This window comes from Lynx canadensis, chromosome B1, assembly GCF_007474595.2.
Source record: "Lynx canadensis isolate LIC74 chromosome B1, mLynCan4.pri.v2, whole genome shotgun sequence".
Classification (NCBI taxonomy): Eukaryota; Metazoa; Chordata; class Mammalia; order Carnivora; family Felidae; genus Lynx; species Lynx canadensis.
In genome coordinates, this window is record NC_044306.2 from 112,310,306 (window position 1) to 112,327,179 (window position 16,874).

Below are 16,874 nucleotides of genomic sequence, written 5' to 3' on the forward strand. Positions count from 1 at the left end.
ACAAACATTTCCTTGCTGTGTCCAAAGAAAAAGATTTCAGAAACAATATTTTTCTTTTTATGTAATCTATTTACTATGAGGATTATATGTGCCATTTTGAAAAAGAGAGTGCACATTAAAAGCAATTTCCACTGAGTTAAATTCTTGATTGCTGTGTAATTTTCCTCTAAATGAGATGTTGAACTTAATCTACCAGTAGAGTAGGTCATTCATGCTCAAAAGCCCATTTCTAGATAGCAAAGTGGAATACTTATTTAAGCACTAAAAGCACAGCTCATGGAGGATGACAGGGCAAAAGAAAGATTGTGATGGCTTTAAAATGTTTGTAGGAAGAAAATGGAAGACAAAGCTTGTCACAAATTTCAGAAAACTGGGAAGATGCAGCTGCATTAAAAGCTTCTACATGTATAGTGTTTTTCTTTCTTGGTTTAGATATGAGGTAATTACTTTTGGATTTTAAGCATTACATGAACCTTAAGATCTTTTAGTGTACTTTTCTTAAATAACATTTTGCTATCTCTCCTTTGTAACTCCAAGGATGCCAGGTGTAACTTCAAATTATAAACCCTCTTGACCAACTTTCAAGTTTTTCTTTTTTTCTCTTCTAACAAAAACACTGCTAATGATTATGTGGTCTTGTTGTAAGGCGTGTTTGCTCGGCTTTCTTGCAGAGGTGAATAGTTTATATATGAAAGTTTTCATTGTTTAGCATATACCTCCTATCCAAAAAAGACAAAGAGACAAATGTGGTTCAAGTTGGCATTTTGCCATAAGAAAACACACTTAGAATGAGAATCATGTTATCTTAGAGAAATTAGGGAGAGGCATGACCACCTACCAAGAAATCTATAAGTAACAATTGTCATTTATCACTTTATCTATCGTAAACTTTTTCCTATTAGGGGAAAAGCTGATAGGAGCATTTTGTGTTCTGAGGATGAATTAAACTGGAGAGAAGGATAGTTCGAGTTTTGTTTAAAACTGTGTCTCCAATTTTGCTTTAGTTTCTGAAGTGTTGAAATGAGGGTACTTCTACACCAGCATTTGTATGGATGATACAGCTACTATACTGAGACTAAAGATATCCACAGATACTGTGACCACACAGGGAATGAAAATGTGCATGGGATTTAATGTTTCTGGTTCATATTTCCAGAGATGGAGTAATTGAGCATAGAGTCACATTAGTTGATGGTACTGGTCTACCTAATTTCAAAAATACACTGCCCTTAAATAAGGTGTCTTTTAAAAGGGCCAACGCAGAAATTGACAATGTTTTCTGTCTTGTGCTCATTGTGGAAGGGAAAATATGTGTTGTATTGGTCAGGAAAAACTGGTATATGTGTTATTTACTAAAATAAAATTTATAGAGCTAATTTTAAACTGACAATTGATTCAGGTTTTCTAATACAAATGAGAAAAGCTGCAAATCATTATAATCTTTTGAAAAGTCAGGGTTTCATTTGAAGTTCAAAGTGATAAAAATATTGTAAGTTTAAAATTAAGAAAAATAAGATTTTCCATAAAATACATCTACTATTTTCTATGTCTTTGTTAGAAAAGCTTGGGAAATATTACAAGAAGGGGATGCCTCAGACAGGGAGGCATCCTTAGCCAGGTAGTCTACCTTGCTGTCATGACCTCTGTACCATGATGGCCAAGGGCGCCATTTTCACTGTTTGGAATTTGTGCAGTCAAATAATTAAAAGTCTCTTTGCTGATTTTCACTTAAGCAAATTAAAGTTAACAAACTTTAACAATGACACTTTGATAAAAACTAAACAGTAGAAAATATCTTACCATATGTAATGCGGTTTAGTGCATATATATGTGAAACTATATTTACATCTCTTTACCCAACAGCAAAGGAAGAGAAGTTTTATGAACTGACATTGTTGTGTTAGTCACCGAAGCTTACCCTTTTGTGTGCCATACCACTTCTATCATTCTGGATTAAATTTTTATAAAATATATTATGCATTTCCATACTGACTAGCATAAAAGTTATAAGACTATATTTAACCATTTCTTGACTACCAGTGTTAATCATTTTGAAAGAACATCCATTCCCATGTGGTAACACATCCCCATGTGTGCCTTTTTCTGTCACCTTTCTTGGTGTTAGCCTGTCAATTGTCACTTCATTGTAACAGCCCAGTGACTGCCTCTAAATTTCTCTTCCTACCTTCAAACCTTCAACTGTTTGTAGTAATCTTGTGAGTATTAGAAAGCCATGTAACAAAACTTTAATAAAAGATTTCTGATTATAAAATAAATGCATGTTCATAATAGAATAAGTGGTACAAATAGGAAATATCAATAGTTTTATGGTTAACATTTGATCTAATATTTTTTTTATCATTTTGCAAGGCACATAAAATTTGTTTTAAAAATCATCAAGGGAGGGGCATCTGGGTGGCTCAGTCAGTTGAGTGTTCGACTCTTGACTTCAGCTTGGGTCATGATCCCAAAATTGTGGGATTGAGCCTTGTGTTGGGCTCCACACTGGGTGTGGCGCCTGCTTAAGACTCTTTCTCTCTCTCAAATAAAATAAAATAAAATAAAATAAAATAAAATAAAAATAAATCACCAAGTGAATAAATCTCTGAATGAAGGTTGGAAGAGAACAGTTCAATGAGACTATCACATAGGCCAAGTTGTCAGAGAGTTGGGGTTATCTGCAGAGAGGCCAGGGTAAAATCAAGAAGATCTTCAGTTCCATCCATGAGTGACAGCATCATTGAACATTGGTCAGGAATCAGTAAAAACAGCAGCAGGCGAAGTGAAAGAACTATACGTTCTGGTGAGTGGGTTTGTTTCTTCACTATTATCAGAGATAAATCATGAACTCTGTAAATATGGGTTTTTTCTCTTAATTTTAATTACTCTATAACTAATAGTTCTTAGGATCCTTTAGTTTTGAAGGGAAATCTTTTGATTTCCAGTAGATTCCAGTAGATTCCATTTGAATCCAATAGATTCTTTATCCATGCACAAAATTTTTTTTCTTCCTCGGGTCTACAGAGATATAATTGACACATAGCACCATGTATACAACATGATGAATGGGTATACATATTCATCATAAAATAACTGCCACTATAAGTTTGGTTAACACATCTTTTATTTCACATAATAAAAACCTTGTATTTGACAGAAATAAGCTATCCATTTATAAGAACATAATTTTCTTGGAGAACTGTATTAATGTGTCATGTTTGACAGTGCAGAATACTAGTGATAAATATGGATCAGAAACGGAGTTTGAAATAATAAACACACATTTCTTAACTTTAAGTTAAGCACATTTATTTATTTTATTTTATTTTTGACACAGAGAGAGACAGAGCATGAACGGGGGAGGGGCAGAGAGAGAGGGAGACACAGAATCCAAAATAGGCTCCAGGCTCGAGCCATCAGCCCAGAGCCCGACACCGGGCTCGAACTCACGGACCGCGAGATCGTGACCTGAGCCGAAGTCGGACGCTCAACCGACTGAGCCACCCAGGCGCCCCAAGTTATGCACATTTAATGATGACATTTCTGTGTCTTTATTAAAATGGGTACATTTTTCAAGAATCAGATTATGTGTCTGATAGATTCATAAAATTCTGGAGCTAGGAGGGTCATTTTGAGATGCCACACACACACAAACACACACACACACACACACACACACACACACACACGCACACCCCAAATTCTTTTGTTATATAACTTAGGACACATTGCGAACTGTATCTCCTCTCTTGGAGATTCACGATGCACATCAATATTATAAAAATTAGGATAAATCCTGCAAAAAATAAAATCTGTTTAACAGTGTTTTAAATAAACATTTCCCAGGTGTATTTGAACACTGGACACTGTTTGCTTTGCTTAGGACTTAAAAATCTTATGTGGAACAACTTGAAACAAATGCTGATCTTATCTTAATCCCTTATTTTGCATACAAAGAATTCTATTCAGAAAAGGTTTGTAAAAATTAGTGATAGCAGACCCAGAACCAAAATCTTCGTTCTGTAACTATGACGCTGCTGCTCTTCCCACACCCCATGCTACTTTTCCTGTTAGTCTCTCTTCTGATATGCCAAATTCTGCACTGTCATCTTTCGTTGCATCCAAAGTCCCACCTGCCTCTTCCTCATCCCTACCTTTCGAGACTCCCTCCACACTTACTCTTGGAACATCTTACCCACTCACAGCTTCATGTATCACCTCTACATTTTGTCTCCTCCATGCCCAGCTCTAGTTCTGTCTTCCCACCAAATTGTCATTTCAGAATCACCAGGCACCTGTTGTATTTATTTTCTTGTATATCTTGCCCTTACTTTTAACAGCATGTCTAAAACCAAAGTTACCTTCTTGCTATCCTTTCTAGCTAGCTTCTAGCTAACCTGACTATCCTTTCAAACGTCTCTCTTTCTAGCAACAAAATTCTCCCAATACTGAAGGTTTTCTTTCTTACTGTCAATTTAGGAGTATTTACGTCTTTTATTATTTAGATCCAGTCAGATCCTAATTTTTCAAAGTACATTCTCATAAAGGTCATCCTAATTCACCCTTTCTTCTCCTTTCTCCATTGTATATTTTCATTTATGCCTACAATACTAAATTCCTTTTTCCTTGTCTCTTATACCAATCTCTATATTGTCCTAATTTACGTCCGACTCCCAGGTTATTCAGTCAAAATCAAGTTCCATCCCGCAACTTCCCTGTCAAGAGTCTTTAATGGGTTAATATTTCCTGATGTTTCTAGTTTTGAGCCTCCATAAGTTAGCCTCATGTGGTCTGGCCAGTAAGCATGACTTCAGCCTCCATATTTCGGAGGATGCTATGTTGTCAGCAGGTCCATTGCCCTCTCTGGTGATGGAGAATGAACTATCAACAGGAACCAGGCTGGTGACGGGCTGATGTGGTGATACCTGGACACCTGGACTTGATTCAAGTAAGAGATTGTGTCCTACGAGTTTCATTTGATATGCTGTCATCATTGTTTCTGAGCAATGAAAAATAGGGAAATGGAATGTGGTTTATTCCATTTCCCTCATAGCCATGCTTTTCAAATGGAGCAGAAGTGATGGATGAGAGGCTACTGAGTTACAGAATTCCTTACAGCCTGGTTAAGGCCAGTTAGAAGGAAGGGGAGAAAACAAAAGGAGGATATATTATGCTTATTATTTCTTTTGAGAAAGTATAAGAAGATAGGGTCTGTTTGACACACAGAGGAGTTCTAGGTGAGGATATGGTGAGAGAGAAAATAATGGCCAGGTCTCCATTTGGGCGTGGTCTCCTGTGGTGTTCTTTCAAAGGCCATTTTCTGCTCCAAAAGGCATTATAATCATTCCCTTGTGTTAGCTTACTACATTTCATCAGTTCAGCAAAATAGGTACTTAAATTGTCCAAGTCTTAGAAGGAGCAAAAACAACTAATTCATGTCCTTTGCTGAGGTTGGGAGTGCTTCCTAAGGAGTTGGTTACCTTCCTCAGCTTTTCCCAGGATCTCTCTCACCGAGGATTGATTCCTCTCCAAGTCTCCCAGGAACAAGAGAGGCTTGGTTATGGAACCCCTTCTCATTTGATTTGTCATGGTAGGATGTTCCGTAGAATTTCCTTAGATGTAGAAAGTGTTTTTGTATGCTAATTTAACACAGTACCAAATGATAGAAGAATGATCAAATACATGGTGTGCAGCAACATGGAGTAAATTTATGGAACGGGAAAATGTTCTTTCAACACATGAAAGTGGTGTAGATGACCATTATGAAGTCTTTTTGTTTATGCAGAAATTTGAGAGACTCAGAGATCCTTCTCTGAAATATGTTAGTTCTGTTAGTTCTTCTGAGATGTAAAAACAGATTATGGGCATACCTTATTCCGTTGTGCTTTGCTTTGTTGCACTTTGCAGATACTGTGTCTGTTTGTTTGTTGTTGTTTACAGATTAAAGGTTTGTAGCAACCTGGTGCCATTTTTATAACAGATTTTCTCACTTTGTGTCTTTGTGTCAAATTTTGGTAATTCTCACTGTATTTCAAAATTTTCATCACTATTATATTTTTCCTAGTTGTCTGTGATCAGTGATTAAAACTCACTGAATGCTTAGTAATGGTCAGCATTTTTTTAGCAATAAAGCATTTTTAAATTAAGGTGTACACATTTTTTTAGACATAATGCTATTGCACACTTTACCGAATGCAGTATACTGTACACATAATTTTTATATGCATGCACTGGGAAACCAAAAAATTCATTTGACCTCCTTTATTGAGATAGTCACTTTATTGCTGTGGTTTGGAACTGTACTCCCAATATCTCCAAGGTATGCCTGTACATACTTTCAACTTTTTAGATTTAGGGGTACAGTTCAGTCTGGGCAAATGATTAATTTTCCTAGATGGAGATGATTTTCTCATTTAAAAAAGCTATCTCAGTTTATATATTTTGATGTTTTATACTATGATATTTTCAAAAAATTCAATGAGCGTTTGATAGAAAACAGATTTCTTCTTTACATAGCTGAGACAGAAAGAAAAAAAAAGAAAAGCATAAACATCACTCCCTTGCTGGTATAGATAACAAAATTGATGGTGGGAGTAGGGATGAGACCATTTGACTCCATTTTGTGGATTTTCTGGAAAGATGCACTTTTAAATAAATCACTTCATGGGGATTTGAGCAAAATTGTTAGTGTCTAGGCTTGAAGAATAAGAAAGGAGCACTTGTGAAGTTACTAACAGAATTTTGGGTAAAGGAAATGGGCCATCATCATTTTAAGTGCTGTCCTTCTCTGGAGCTCCCTTTTCCTCTTTCAGACTCCACCCCCCTTCTGTCTCCCCTTCTTCATTTCCCTTTGGTTCCTCTTTCTCACATATACATTTAAAAGATATTAGCTTTTTTTGTTTTTAATTCTGGGGGTTTCATGTTTACAGAACTATTTGGGCGAAGTAAAAAACTATCTTCTAAAGATTCCTTCCCATACGAGTAGTGCACACTCCCTGCCCAGCTAGTATCCTAGTATCCCTACCCTGCCCCTGTCCTCCAAGAAACAAAAAGAGATAAACACCAGTTTCACATTTCCTGTTGTTGGGAGTTGACCCTACAATCCACAATTTCATTAACTACAATTGTTGCATGGAGAAAACGTAAGCTACCCTTTGACAACGATAATGGAAAAAAAAAAAAGCTGGATGCTGATGCAAACTTTATATGTATATTTAAGACAAATAACGTGTGTACATAAAGACAGAAGACTGTGCTATTGTGCATCGCATGGATGTTCAATTAGGAGGAAAGGAAATTGCCCATAAAAGGTAGTACATGCTCTGATAGAGGGAGGGGCCACTTGTTCCTGGTGTATACAGATTTTCTATATGATAATTGCTCCTATTCTTGGCCTCCTACCTTAGCTAAGAAAGAAGTGGCTTACATTGGCCTGTATGCATTTAGATGGTTACGGATACCAAATCCAATTATTGACAGCTGCATGGCCACCTAAGCTGTTTTCATCTATGAGTTATTCCTCAGAGCCCGGAAAGGAGGGCAACATTAAAACTCCCTTCTATATATAGGACAGGAGAGGGCAGTAGTGGGGGAAGAAACTGAAGGAGAGAGCATACTGAGAGGGCTAACTTATTAAGCCAAAACAAAAGAGAATTGGAAGGAAGAGAATAAAGCTGATGGTGAGCTAGCATTGAATGAGAGGATTTCCAGGCCAGCATCAATTACAAATGTCTCTTACACAAGGCCATGCCACAGCCTGCTGGGCTGATCAAAAGTCTCTAGTTACAAGCTAAACATTTTCATTGGTCTCAAAATGGATTCCACATTTTTTTTTTTAACATTTGTGACTCTCACCCTGACAGCACTGGAGTCACATGACAAATTTCCATAAATGCTTATGCTCAGGTTTCAGCCCAAATCAATTAAGTCACACTCTGTGTACAAAAAGATCATCAGGCAATTCTAATGCACAGCTAGGATCTAGTACTACTCAGGAGACACAGAAGGCAAGGCAAAATTTGTAGTGTGTGTGCACAATTTTTCAGGCGTTTTTTATATCTGTGTTATTAGGACTGAAATATATGAAAAGCTATCCTCTAGTAAGGTGTTTTCTTACCTATGTACTCCATTTTGTCCTGCATTTACCCCCAGCTTTATTGAGGTATAATTGAACAATAAAATCATAAGACATTTAAAATGTACATGGTGGTGATTTGACATATGTTGTGAAAGAATCTTCCACTTAACTAGTTAACACATCCATCACCTCACATATTTATCTTGTGTGTGTGTGTGTGCGTGTGTGTGTGTGTGTGTGTGTGAGAGAGAGAGAGAGAGAGAGAGAGAGAGAAAACATCAATTCTATTTCCTTAGAAAATTTCAATCATACATTACAGTCTTACCAACTACAGTCAACATGTTTTACATTAGATCTCAGACATTATTCATCTTATAGCTGAAAGTTTGTACCCTTTCTTGCATTTTGTTTACATAAAGTCTAGATGGCTCCCATGCATCAAACTGCATTGTTTAACAGCAGTGTTTCCAAATATGCCAATGAAATCAGTGGATAGAAATACTTGGGAAATGTTATACTTTGAGGAGTTTTCAGAGACTTTACTATGTATATTGGTGTGTATATACTTACTAACTTATACTAACATAAATTTTTAGTCTCCAATGATATTTTTAATCTCCAACTTAACTCCAATTAAGTTACATATATATATATGTATATATATATACACACATATATATACATATATACACACATATATATACATATATACACATATATATGAAACGGAAGTGTTTTATATATATGTATATATTTGTATGTATATGTATATGTATATACATATATATGTATATACATATATATATGTATATAAAGTGTTTCCTAAACTTATTCGATCAAAGAAATATTTTGCAAGGAGAGAGAGTGTCTATCTATTTAGTTTTGTGTTCCACAAGATATACTTTGGAAAATAATGTTTAGTGTCTACCACCCCACCCCTAACACCCTCCCTACTGCATTCCTATCCCATAGCTTCTGAAGTTGACTGGCAAGAGTTACACTGGTTCTGATTATAATTCTGAATATCAATGAAACATTACCATATACAGATTTATGTAAATATATATCTTTCACAGTTGCTAAATGGGCATGGTCTTTGCCCAGTGGGCTATGGATAACCCTCCAAAGCCATACAGTGTACAACTTGTTTTTTTAAGTCTTAAGTTCCCAAAAGTCACAAAATTTGACCAGTGCTAGCTCTTTAGTAGGAGTCAATATTCCCATTTACGACAAAGTTTTCTGGGTGTCAAAAGTTTTCCCTCAGTATACTGCTATACCCTGGTTTCTATTGAGAAAGTGTAGTGCATTCATCCATCCCACATATGTTGACCTTGAGACCTGGGAATGGTCAAAAGTATACAGGGGTTCTCAGATCATGTCCCAGTCACCCTTTTCTCAGGTGAAGTAGATTTCAGCAAGGAGAGTGTTCAGTTACATGCAGGGAGGTCAAAATTGCTCATTGCAGAAAAGCTTCAATTCTGTGAGGGCATATACCTGTGGGCAGAGGCAATCACTCACCTGGGTTATTTCTTGGTCAGTCTCTGCTTTTTTTCTTTCCTCAGGTCTTTATCAACTATTTCTCCATTTCTCGTCTTTGATCACTGTCTTTTATTCTTCTTGTTTTTTTTCGCCCTTATAGTTACCATGTCATTCTCTTTTGCATTTAAATCTTTATGATATAGTTCCATTTCATGATCTCACAAGTTATATATACCTGATGGCCAAAGAGTTGCCTATTAGTTTATCAGCCCTACTCACTGAGAGAGGTTTTTTAAAAAAGAGCTGTAGGGGTTTAAAATTAATTAAGCTCAAATATCTCAAATACAAAAGACATCTTGTTTTACAAAATGGTATAGGAATTTAGAGTACATTGTGATTATATTTTAATTAATTATTAGGATTTTTGGGTTATTTTAACACAGAATAAATTGATAAAAATAGTAGCAGCATAATTCTGAATTGATTATTTGCAAGTAAAGAAATAGAGATATAATAAAAACCAGTAGAGTTTTAAAAATCCATTTAAACATTTTCCGTGGACACTATTTAGGGTTTTCTTTGAGATTACAGATACTTTTCCAACTACCAAGCCCAATAAGACAGCCTCTTGAGGCCCTCCAAAATGGACAAGTTTTATGACCCTTCAGTCTTTTCCTCCTTTCATCTTCATAAGGTGAATAAATTGTTTTCTATACAGCATTCAATCTGGAGATCTTCTCTCTAGAGACTCAAATCTTCTTTTGCTCTTTGTAGCCATATTTTTAAAACCCTGTGATATCTTCCAGAAGAGTAGGCTTTGTATATAGCCTCAATGGACTCAAACATTAGGAACCTAAATGAAAATCAGGGAAGTCAAGATCTTCGCTTATGTCATTGGTGAATTGTTTTTGCTGGGATATTTTTGTAATACACTTCTTGAATTTATAAAGTCCTTTATATTCTTAAAAGGAATTTTAGATCAATCAACTTCTGAGAATCTTTTCTTGTGGCCGAGATGTAACTGTTTCTGGAAGCCATTATTTGCAAAGAAGGAAAATGTTGTTTACAAGGGCTCCCTCCATTCACACAACCAGAATCCATGTCTTGAATATTAGTTTTTGTTTTTGTTTTTGTTTTTTTTTGTCTGTAGATACATAGTTACTCTTATGACTACTTTAAGGGAGAACAAAGTGAAAGAAAAGGAAGAATTAATAAAAGTAAGGAACAGAAGAAGAGGGGCAATGCATCCTTATATATTAGCCTTACAATGAATAAAATGGTTTTTGAAAGTGGAAATGAATTGGTCTTAATAATGAGTCAAAATAAATATTTTAAGATAAGAGAAACAAAATAAGAAAATTTATAATGAAATATTTTCTAATATACTTTTAATAAATATGTTTCTTCAGATCTATGTTGATGTTTTCTTTCTCTTTCCTTTCTCTTCTGTTTATATCCCTTCTCACCCCTTCCCCTCTTCATTTCCTCTTACTTTTTCATAATGCTTATGATGCGACGCTGATCAAAATGGAAAGTTTAAAATTATTATGTCTATTGAGAATTAATAATATTTTAAAGCTCATGGGAGGAGCATCAAATTGCTATTAACTTATTGCTAATCTTGTCAACAAAGGCATCGGGAAAATTATATATAATGTTCCACAATGTGAGCAGTAGTACATTAAGCATTAACTATTATTAGGAAACAATTGAAGAAGAAGTGGATAAGTGGTGAATAGTTGTCCTGGATAGCAAATCCCATCTTCCTGTTTTGCTCTATGGGTTTGAAATGATTTTTCAAGCTCCAGAGTAAACAAAGTAAAGAGAAAATGTCTACATTTCATTCTCATAAACTATAGAATGCTCTATGGCTTTTTATGTCTAATTACACTTCATAAAGGGTTTTGAATCAAAGATATAACACCACTAGCTATTAGGTATTTAAGAATTATAAGAAGAATCTCAGGAAATTTTCTTTTCATCCTGACAGAGTATCTTTCCTTCCTCTTCGCCTCCTTCCTATTCTGGTTCATTAGATTTATTAACCAGGGAGGCTGTATTAATCCATGTATGTATATTTTCCATGATATACAAAAGTTCTTGGATTAATTTCATTATGTTAGAAAATGTATTTCCATAAAGAGTGTTGTTTTGTTGCTATGCTGCTGAATTTTACTCTGGTAATGAAATAGGCTTCAGTGTTTCACTTGCATGAATGTATTAGAAGGAATAGATTTAATAAGGTGATGACCATAATATTTGGCAGATATGAAATCTGGGATAACCTCTTTACCTCTTTCAGCAGAAAATACTAAGTGATTTTTCATAATTTACTGACCACAGCTGGATGATTCTATTTATCACGTGAAGGGGAGGGATTTTGATCCCTTGAATTACACAAGGTAGGCATACATTTTGTGTTTAGAGAAAAAGCTGTATGTCAGGATTTGAAGATTCATAGACTTAAAGAATCTCATATTTGGGATGTTTAAAGGCCCCTGCTTCAACCTGCTATTTAATGCTCAAATCAACTCAGATTCCAATAGCTACTATCTGCTGAGCTGTGTAATAAGTGCTTTAGAAACATGCTCACATTTAATCTTCCTATCAGGTATGGGTTATTGAAAAAGAAATTAACAGTTCAAGGAAGTTAAATAATTTGCCCAAAGATACATAGCTACCTAGTAAGTGGTGGATTCAAGATGTGAACTTCTAGCTATAGGGCTCCATAGGCAATGTTCTTTGCATTGCCACCAGATTATTTGAACCTCTAACGCAATTTACATTGAAGAATCTGAGAAGACTATGCTTTTGGTTAGCCAAAGACAGATACTGCATTCATCTGTTCCCTGACTGTAACTAGGAGCAGTTTCTCTCTTAAGAGTGAAACCCAAGCTTCTATAAATATTTTTTTTCTACAGATAAATGATACTCCTGACTAGTATTTATTTTTGTAGATCCAAATCCATTTTTCCTCCCTTCCAATAAAGAGGAGGAACCATCTCTACAGAAAATAATATTACCTGAGTGAGGAGAACAATCAAATTGTCTTCCAGGCATGGACAACTTGTGATATGACATTTATCTTTTATAAAAGGAAGAAAAAAACCATACTTTGGAAACAACCCACAGTTGGTCTGTACCAGTCCTTAGTAGTTTATGGGAATCTATATTCATAGTGCCTAAAGGACAATGTCCTGACAATTTATTGCTCTGAATTTTACTTTCTTCACTAACGCATAGAACAAGAACATATTTCAGATATTTGAAAAGTGCTTTGAACAACTTAGTATTAATCTACAGGGGTTTATTATTCAACTTCAAATCTTGGCTCTTTTAGTTTCAAAAAGCATGTATTTAATATTTATTGAGTACTTGCTAAATTCTGGAAACTGTTCTAAGCATCTTACATGCCTTACCTCACTTGACCATTATAATAACCCTATCATGTATGTACTATTGATACCTTTATTTTATAGATGAGGAGTTTGTTATTGAGAAAGATTAACTACTTTGCTTTATGTTCACAGAGCCAGTAAGGGGGGTAGTCGGGATTCAAATCTGAATAGTCAGAAACTAGATGAAACCTGAAGAAGTGAGTCGGAAGTAGAAGTGCATGGTATGGGAGAGGTCATTTGCATAGATATTAGTGGTCCTTCCACTTGGCACTAGCCTGGGGGAAAGATCTCAAAGCAGAAATGTTACCTAAAATTAAAAATATTTTTGGGAAGAGTTAACATGAGTACGGTCATCCAGGTCTTTCCCCTAAAGGGATGTCTCTCCCAAGTAGACCGTGGAGTTTTCCACCTTGTCCTACTGCCAAGTTCCAACCAAAAAATCTATATGACTAATGACGATGCAAGAGGCAAAGAGCAGCTTTATTTTCAGATTCCAGATGGAGTTTATGATGTTGTCAGATAGAAAGTCATTTGACTTACAACCGCAGTAGAGTCAGTACGGATGCTTTTCGGAGACATAATATATGTGGAATGCTACATCATAATTTAACTTCTCAAATATATTACTGCGTTTTAAAATTTAGCAAAACTTTTAAGATAGAAAACTTCAATAATAAACACTTCTGAGTAGTAATTATGGTAACAAAATCATAATGATAAGAATGGGTACTCTGGCATCAAACCTGGGCTTTAATCCTGGTTTAGGCTATGGAACTTGGACATTTTATTAAAAACTTTTGTATCTCAGTTGTATTATTTGGAAAAGGGGGATAATAACCTTTCTCATGGTTTGGAATTACAAATTAATACAAGTAAAGCATTCAAAACAGTGCTCAGCACTAAGGAAGTAATTCAATCAAGTCAGCTCTTAAAAGTCCACTCAATTTCCTTTGGATGATGTTAGATTGAATGAAGATAAATACTTCAACTCAGCAACTACCTCCCTCCCTCTCTCCCTCTCTCTCTTTTTTTTTTTAATTTTTTGCTTAATTTATGGTGACTTTTTTAAATTAATTTTTTTAATGTTTTTATTTATTTTTGAAGGAGAGAGAGAGACAGAGCATGAGCAGGGGAGGAGCAGAGAGAGAGGGAAACACAGAATCTGAAGTGGGATTCAGGCTCTAAGCTGTCAGCACAGAGCCCGATGCAGGGCTCGAACTCACAAACTGTGAGATCATGACCAGAGCCGAAGTCAGATGCTTAACTGACTGAGCCACCCAGGTGCCCCTATGGTGACTCCGTTTAAGTTTTTCCCATTAACTTGTCTAATACCTCTTATATTTTGTTATACACATGTGACCCCGATGCCACTTTGCTATGCTTAATAGCAGATTCATTCATGAGATGGTTCTTTTTGTTGCACAAAGCAATACTCCTTTCAAAGGATAGAACTTTTTCTATAATAATAAATTCTAGACACCAAATTGAGTATTTTCTAACAGGGGAACTTTAATGGGCATTTCTATCAAACAAATTTTTTTTCTTGTTCCTTTCAATAGTGATGTTTAGATGTGGGAGGCTTACAAGGCAAGGCCTAGTGTCAGAATGACTGAGTCTAATCTGCACCTACTTTATATATCTGCAAGAAATATAAATCCTCAATTAAAGTTGGTTATAAGGATAATTATTATATAATTTCTTAGATTTTTGTATTAATCCTTAATCAATTAGTATCTTAAATACTAGAAAGAGCTAAAAGTAATAAGAGGGTGTAACAGTAAGACTAAACTCCTGCCCTACAATTTATAAAAGAGTATGGACCATGAAGTTTGAAAAATATTGTAACATAATCTGCATTTTTCATATAAATTTCAAAAAGCACAGGCCTAAGTGCCCAAACAGGCACAGATGTGTCTCTCTGTATTCTTACCTTCCTAAATAAGAAAAATGTAAGTAGTTTGCATCAAATAGTATAAAATAATGGTGGATTACAAATACGAGATCATACCATTTGCTCTCAGGAAGACATGCAGACAGATGGCCGTGCATAATGCAAGGATTGTATTAAATGTAAGGAACTCTTTTATAGCCTCCCACTCATTTTTTCCCCTAAATTCAACCTTAAGATTTCTTTTGATGGAGTGCCTTTGTTTCAAAGAAGAGACATATAACAAGTCAAGACCAGTTAAAAGAAAGGGCTTTGGCATCAGAAAAGAAGAGGCTTCCAGTGTCCCTCCTTTCACTGACCAGCTATGTGACCTTGGTCAGTTTTCCTACTTCTCTAAGCCTAAATTTTCAGGATTACTCGTAGTATTCATCTCATTGGCTTGTTGTGAGGACTGCATGAGATAACACACTTAAGAGCACGTAACACATGACTAACATACTAGTTATTAAGCCTACCAAATTCTTTAGGATTATAATGATTTGAATCTTTGCCTACGAAATAATCCTTGTGTGTAAAACACAAACAGGATATTCTGTGTAATATGTGGTTCACCCAGTTGGATCAGGCTGGTCTGAGGTATGCTTCCATAAGGCACTAACAACAACTCAAAGAACTAGGGCCATCCATCGATAGCCAGTGTAGTACTCAATTTCCCCAAGGTCTTTTTCAGCTCAAACACTGTAGAAAGAACAAGTGGAGCAGGCTTTCGGATAATCACTTCAGGCGCAGCAAAAAACCTTTTCAGATTTAATGCTCTCCAAGGAGGTAAGCTAGAGCAAGGGTTTCTGCCAGAAAGCTGGTGATCGGGAGACGGATGGGATAGAACTTACTCCCCGGGGAGACCAGCAGATGAGGGCACATGAGGAAAAGGGTATTGAGAATTTCCCCAATCTAGAGACTCTGGTTACTAGGACTCTCCCAAAGTTTCTGAAGAGAGAAAGGGCCCTTCCTGGAAAATGGTATAAAGGATTCTACTTAGCTATGCCACGTGCTTTACCTTGCCTAGCTCAAATAAAGAAGAGATGGCATATTCTTGGGACAGGGTAGTTCAGGTGGGACTACCTCTTATTCATCTTTGTATTTGCACAGTAATGCCTGGCACTAGGAGAGTTTCTGGCACAAAGTAGTCAGTAATTGTAGCATTGTTTGCAACGGGTTAATTTTTGCCCAGCTCTGTGGCTACCTGCACTGCCGGCTGTATTAACCTGCCAGTATCATTTTACCTTTTGGTTTCCCCATGGCAAAATGGAGCTAACAATAGTTTCTACCTTGAAATTTTTCTCCGTTGATAAAATGAGATAATACATGTGAATTCTCTTTGCAAACTCTAACTTGCTAACAGATATTAAAATGAAAGATAAGAGCTATTTCCACACTGTTATTACTCCAATAATTCCAGACACTAAGATTTTAGGGTTAAGTTTCTGTTTTGTCAGTGACACTTTTCCAATAAATGTAAGGTAGCTTTTAAAGATAAGACCTTCCTCCCACACACAATTCAGCGAATACAATTTTGTTTGTGTGAAAAAAATCTAGCTTGTAAACATTTCTATTCTTACTGAAGTGGATCTCATGCAGAATAATGAGTTCATCATGCTCTAAGGTTTACTGCCTTTTGGTTGGCCTAATCTAAATTTAGAAATGTAACCCTTTTATGCACACTTCTATGTGGACTATGTCTGCAGGTCACAAGAAAGCTAGTCTGACTTGCTGATGTGTCTGTGTTAGAGTTGGCCATTTGCTCTAACATACAATGCCAACATTTTAGTGGCTTCACATAATAAAACATATTTTTCTCTCCTATAACAGTCCATCATGAATGTTCTCAATCAGGAAGTTGTTTTTGTTTGTTTTGTTGTTGTTGTTGTTTTGTGGCTCTCCTCCAGGTGATGATTCAGGGATCAAGGCTCTTACCATAGTGTGACTCTACTAACCCCGAAGGCCCTGGAGTCATCTCCAAGAAAATAGAACA